Below are 6,755 nucleotides of genomic sequence, written 5' to 3' on the forward strand. Positions count from 1 at the left end.
AATTTCTTTACCGTAATATGCTGCATTAAAAACAAGTTCATTAATAAAGTTAATGTTGTGTAGATCATCGAAGGTCAAGGGAATATTCCAGACTGAAATATCAGGAAAATGTGTGGTATGAAATGAGTAACTGGTAACTTTCAGTGCAACTTCAAGCTCACGGACAAATTCCTGGACTGATGGATGACGCAACTTTGGAATATTCTCAAAGCTGTCTGATAGTATACCAAGTAGGGTTACTGCTGTCTTGAAAGTGAAGGGTAATATGACAAAATATTGATAATAACAAAATATAGCAGTATTTGTGTTATATTCTCCTTATAAACCTTATGTTCTTAGTTAAGTTAGTTAGATTTGACGTGATATCACAGGTGACCTTCTTTGTACTACTATCCAACATGATATAACATTAATATCTAATGACATCAAGCCTATAAGACAACCAGCCTATCGCATTTCACCCATTAAAAGAGACTTGATGAAAAAGAGGTAGACTATCTGTTCTGTCATCACCTTGCAGAACCTAGTATATCCCTGGGCTTCTCCTGCCTGTTAACATCTAAGCCAGATGGTAGTAGTCGATTTTGCACCGACTACAGGAAATTAAATAAAGTGACGGTGTCAGACTCCTACCCATTGCCCTTGATAGAGGACCTTATAGATAGCATAGGAGTAGCCAAATTTGTAACCATAGATTTACTTAAGGGTTATTACCAGATTCCCTCTCGGACGAGGCCCGAATAATATCCGCCTTCATCACCCCATTCGGGCTATACCAATACACAGTGATGTCCTTTGGCTTGTCTAATGCTCCCGCCACCTTCCAGAGGGCTATAAATTACATCACCCAGGACTTGGAGGGAACATCTGCCTATCTGGACGACCTGGTGGTGACTTCGGACGACTGGGTGACACATCTGACCGTCTCCGGAGGCTGATGGGTCGGTTGCAGGAAGCCGGTCTTACAATCAACCTGGCCAAGTCCACCTTCGGGAAGTCTACGGTGGTCTACCTGGGACATGTGGTGGGAACGGCAAGGTTCGCCCCAAGAGAGCCAACGTGGAGGCCATCCTTGGCTTCCCTGTCCCTACCACCAGGAAAGCTCTCATGAGGTTCTTGGGGATGGCTGGTTTCTACAGACGATTCTGTAGGAACTTCTCCACCCTGGCCGCCCCTGACGGACCTTATCAGCACTTCCGTCCCCTTCCACTGGACCCCGACCTGTGACCAAGCCTTCCAACATCTCAAGGCGTTCCTCTCCTCGGAGCCAGTGGTCTGGACGCCAGATCACTCCCCCCTTCCATCTACAAGTGGACGCGAGTGGAGTTGGAGTGGGTGCTGTCCTCCTACAAGCGGACCCCACAAGCGGCATCCTCCATCCCATCGCCTATCACTCCGCCAAGCTGAAGAAACATCAACTCAACTACTCCACCATCGAGAAGGAGGCTCTGGCACTCGTCCTGGCGCTCCAACGTTTTGAGTGCTACCTTCATCCTGGTCCTCAAACTACGAAGGTCTTCACCGATCACAACCCTCTGGCCTTCCTTCACGCCATGAAGAACCGAAACCAACGCATTCTTAGGTGGGCCTTGTTAACTCAACCCTTCAACTTGGAAGTCCACCATATCAAGGGGGTGGACAACATCATCGCCGACGCCTTATCAAGATCTCCCGTCTCACCTCCTTCATGAGCCCATTACGGAGGTCTTAGGGGGGAGGAAATGTTACGGCCTGCCCGTAACATACTCCACTACCATCACCTCCTCCGCTTGTTACCTCGTTCGCCACCTCTCCACCTCCCTTCCACGTCACCGTCTCATGAACCTTCCACGTCACCATCTCATGAACCCTCCACGTCACCGTCTCATGAAGCCCCGCTACTGTCCCGAAGTTGGATTCACGCGGCCCCATTCGACTCAAGCGGAAGTGTTAAGCAAGCTCACTGATTTCTGGAAGTCAGTCGAGGTCAAGGCCTCAACCAGTGAACACAACGCCTCTTGGACTACTGTGGGATCTACCATCACCCAGCACTTCACCACTGCGACACCTCATAAGTATCACTTCCCCTCGTCCGTTTTTTCCACATTGCCTCCATATAGGATTGGTATTATTGTTAGGTATTAAGTTGGGTTCTTTATTGTTGTATTTATTTATGTGTTATATGTATATGTGTATGTCAGTTTGATGTGATTCATGTTATATCTATGTGTATGTCAGTTTCATTGTTTTGGGGTTATAAAATAGCTTCTTAAGTGCCCCCCCTTTGCATTTCCTCACCAGTTGAACCTGCAGTGTTTTTTTTTTTATTGTTATTGTTCACCGGCTCCCCGGTGTAGAAGAAAAGTTTGTATATTATGTACAAATTTACAAGTGCTGTCCACACACAACGTGCAAGTACATACGGAAACGTGCTTAAACCTCGGGAAAGTGTTTGTAATGTCACTGATTTCACAGAGCCACTTAAGTCCCGCTGCACTTCCCCGGTCGCCGGCTAAACTGCTCTTCGCCGGTGCCCACCGCACCCGGCCTCCAGATGCTGACACAAGGGCTTCGGTCATGTGGCAAGGGAAATCTTCACTGGGTGTATTGTGTGTCGTTTATTACATTTATTTCTCGCTGGAAGTGATACCTGCGCAGGTCTCTATTCCTTCTCCCTCCCTCCGGATGGGAACCGCCTTGTCGTGGTGGGGGGGCTTGCGTGCCCCTGTGACCTGGTGAGCTAGGCTAGAGGGGGCTTAGGCCCCTGCTCTGCCCTTTCGAGGGGGAGAGGGCTACCCATGCTAGTAAGGTCGCCAGTGAGGGGCCAGACTAAATGGTTCCTACGTAGGCTGCCAGTGGACCAGCGGAGCCACCTGCTGGAGGGATCGCCCAATAGGGGCCGTCCTGTGCTGGATGGTTGGGTGTCCAGGCTGGGATGCTTTGGGAGGGGGTCTCAGCTCTGTCGTGGACAAACATTCGCATCATGTGGGGCCTTTTTTTAAAACGACTGGTCCGCATGGGGACGAGGTACCCGTCCACGGCAGCCAGCGCTCGCTCCCATTGTAGTCCCAGTAGGTGGTTTCCCTTGCCCCTGGAGCTAATCTTTTGAGTTACTTTTTTTTATGGGAAAAAAATTTTCAGGTTCTCGTGAGGTGGCTGACCTGGCCCGCGAGACGTCATCTTCAGGTCTGAGTGGGAAGGAGGATTCCCCTCCACAAGAGCCTCCCGCAGCAGTCTCCTGTTCTGGGAGTTCTTCTGAGGGTCGCATTTCTGCTGCATATGACTCCCTTTTGATGGTAATTGTTAATCCATCATTTTGCTATCACGCCTTGCACTCACTTCTCAAGGTGTATGGCACGGTTCTTCGCATTCGACTTGTTTATGATAAGGACTTTCCATCTAACCGCTGCTATGTAACTTTTCTGTCATGTGATGAAGCCCGTCTGGCTTATGAACATGTAGCATCTCTACCCCTTGCCGGCTCTGGCTTTAAAACTGAATTTCTCCAGTAACGTAATATTTCAGACAGTGACATGGATTACATCCCAAATGTGTTTGAAAACTATTTAGAGAATTCAGTTCCAGAAGTTCGCCACATCCCGCCTCAACGTTGGTTTGTGGCGTACTACAGAAATGGGCGCGGGAATTTCATCCATGACTCCCGGTACCTGTCCAAAGAGATTGGCACGATTCCTGAGGGAAACCTCAAGAAGTATGGTAAAGGGGTGCTAGTGCGAGCGAAAGATAACACGCAGGCAAGGATGATGCAACATCTACCATGTACTTCTGACAGCATGTTTGAGACTATTAAGGCACATCCCACCTTTAATTACAGTAAAGGTTGTGTGTACAGTCAGGAATTTCCTGACGAGGGAATACTAGCAATCCAAAAGGTGACTTAGATGAGGAACTCTTCCAACATGGTCCTTCTCACCTTCTTTGGTTCCACCCTCCCAGACCGCGTTCATATCGGTCCTATCAATCTTAGGGTGAGACATTTTGTTTCTCGCCCTCTTCAGTGTTTCTCATGCTATGGGTACGGTCTGGGTATGGCAAAAGCTCATGTAAGGAAGCTTCTCGATGTCGTAATTGCTCTGCACTAGAGTCACATTCTGAGGAGAATTGCAATGCTGCTGTTTATTGTTTTCATTGCCGTGAGGCTCACCAGGTACGTTCCAGGCAATGCCCAAGGTATCGCCTGGAGCAGGACATTTTACAACTTGCTAATAGTCAGTTCATCAGTCTTGGTAGCGACCGCCGCGAACTCCTGTACCGCCAGAAGGACGGTACTGGTGCGACATCCTATGCTTCATTGGCCGCTCGCTCTTCAGCTGAGTCTGCCAGTCCGAAGACAACTCCTCCTGCTACCTCTCGCTCTGTTGGGGCGGGTGGTCCTGTTTATTTGGCCAATAGGTTTGCCCTTTTGTCTGATGACTCGGTTGAGTCATCTCTTAGAAGGGACGAGAATAATACGGACTTGACCAAAATCACCCATGTAGTGGATGTCCACTGTATCGCCTAAGCCTTTGAAGGGACTGACCAAACGGCACTGCAGCTCTGCGGAGTCGATAGATTTAGCTCAGCCTAAACAATCTAAGGTTTCTTCCGGTGTACATGTTCGTGAGTCCTCCAGGGACCGCTCTGCAATGGTAGCTCCAGTTGTTTCTGTCCAGCCTTCTGTAACGCCCTCCGTCTCAGATCGGGCTTCTTGTGATGAGGACGGTCTTAGCATGGAGACGTCCGATGATATTGTCACAGCCACCCCTCGTGGACCCGCTGTGTCGTGTGCAGTCCAGCCTGACCCTCGTCCTCCGATGACCGGTAGGAGTGATGATAGTTCGCATCACTCACCGGTAGGCCGAAAGGCTGCGGTCCAACGACCCGGCACATCTCAACTCCCGGTGTCTTCTCGTCGGTTGATTATTTCTAGTCAGGTGAGTCACGGGCAGCCCCTTCAAAAGGCTCGCCCGTCCACTGCACCTAAATAGTCATCTTCAAGCTTCTACAGTGGAACTGTAGAGGCCTTCGCGCCTCGTGGGGGAACTCCGAGCTTTATTGTCGGAGTTTTCTCCAGCCTGTGTAGCTCTACAAGAGACTATGCTAGGTGATAGTACTTATTCTAGTGCCGATACAATTCTTGTCACCGTGCCCTGGAAGCTCCTGGAGTTGCAACCCCTGCTGGGGTGACGAACCCATACACGATCTCCAACGCTGTAGCGATGCGTGCCGTTCCCTGGTTGCTATTGACTTACCCCATCAATGCCGAGTAACCTAACTTCATACTGGAATATGCGGTTGGCTGGGGCGGATGCTGCGCTATTCCCTCTCGACATCACATTATAGCAGTAGACTGCCTGTGCCACCGGATAGCCTGTGCGCGCTGTATTGTCTTCACCGTCCGGTGACACCGCTCTGATATACCATTGCCTGATGAGACGTTAGCACAGCGGTACCGAAGAGCTATGCCCCAACGATCAGCAAACTCTGTGAACAATAAGCTGCGAAAACTAGTAGCATTGTCAGTCAATAATTCCTCAGGCACTCCTCGCTCCAAAAACACTGACTCCAACTGCTCGATGACGCTGGCAGTGTCTTGACGTCTTATGTTTCTCCAGATGGTGTAGCGTGATGGTCCCCAATCTATAAGAGTGAGGTAATGTTTATCATTAACATGACATATATCCATGGTTACCCTACTCCAAATTCTAGGGACACCAAGTTCTCCTCTTTGCCATTTTTCTGGTGCTGGATCAATTGACTTGCACTGTCGACATTCTTGAACAACATCACGTACCTGTTGTCGCTGAACTAAAGGAAAAAGCTTCTTACAAAATTTTAGTGTATGCCTGATACTTGGGGGTCCACTGGTCTCATGGATCGTGGTTATTTCTTCCGGAGTGACGGTATCAGCAGCTCCACTTACCAGGTGTTCACGGTCTGGGCTAAGCCACTTCTTCGGCACACGAGTGTGAGTGTTTGCTTTATTTTCTGTAGATGGTACAAACTTTACATCCAGTGTTAAGTTGTATTCCTCAACGATGGTTCTCAGTGTCCCAAGACGCCGACGGATCAACATCACTCGAGGCCTTTGTTTTCACCCGGGCCTTTTTTGACAACGTATCTTGAATTCAGTGATAAACAGTCCTAGAGTCAGTTAGGAGAGTTACCTTCTTCATCTTCCACGCTATGGCAAGGTTCAATCCCTTGATAACTGCATCTAACTCGGCGAGGTTAATGTGCGCGCACTCGTCCCGTCTTAACCAACACGCATCTTCAATAATGTCACCATTCACTTCCAAAGCGGCACCTAGGACAAGAGAGCTCGCATCCACCCACAGCAAACCATGCTCCCCTCAACGTCCCACCGTCCTCTGACCGGATCTGAACTCTCCACTTTCTTCAAAGTCACAACCATGACGACGAACTGACGGGCCTAGATAGCTTGTAGAAGCAACTTGGTACAGGAACACGACTGTCGCCTTTGCCCGGTTTATTCCTTCTGCCCACTCCCAGCTCAAAGAACAACTTTACAGGTAGGATTCGAAGCTATTTTTTATACATATCAGTGAAACACTCATCCAAACACGATCCAACAGTGTTAACATCATTCGCTCGAACAACAGTCATACTGAAAGACAGAACAAACTAACTAACTGCTCATTCACACACATACACTACAGTAATGATGTATTCCATGCCCTCGCTGGCCTTAACCCTCGGAAGGCTTATGGACCTATTGTCCTCAAAAACTGTGCTTCTGTGCTTGCACCTTGCCT

Source organism: Portunus trituberculatus, chromosome 39 (genome assembly GCF_017591435.1).
Source record: "Portunus trituberculatus isolate SZX2019 chromosome 39, ASM1759143v1, whole genome shotgun sequence".
Lineage (NCBI taxonomy): Eukaryota > Metazoa > Arthropoda > Malacostraca > Decapoda > Portunidae > Portunus > Portunus trituberculatus.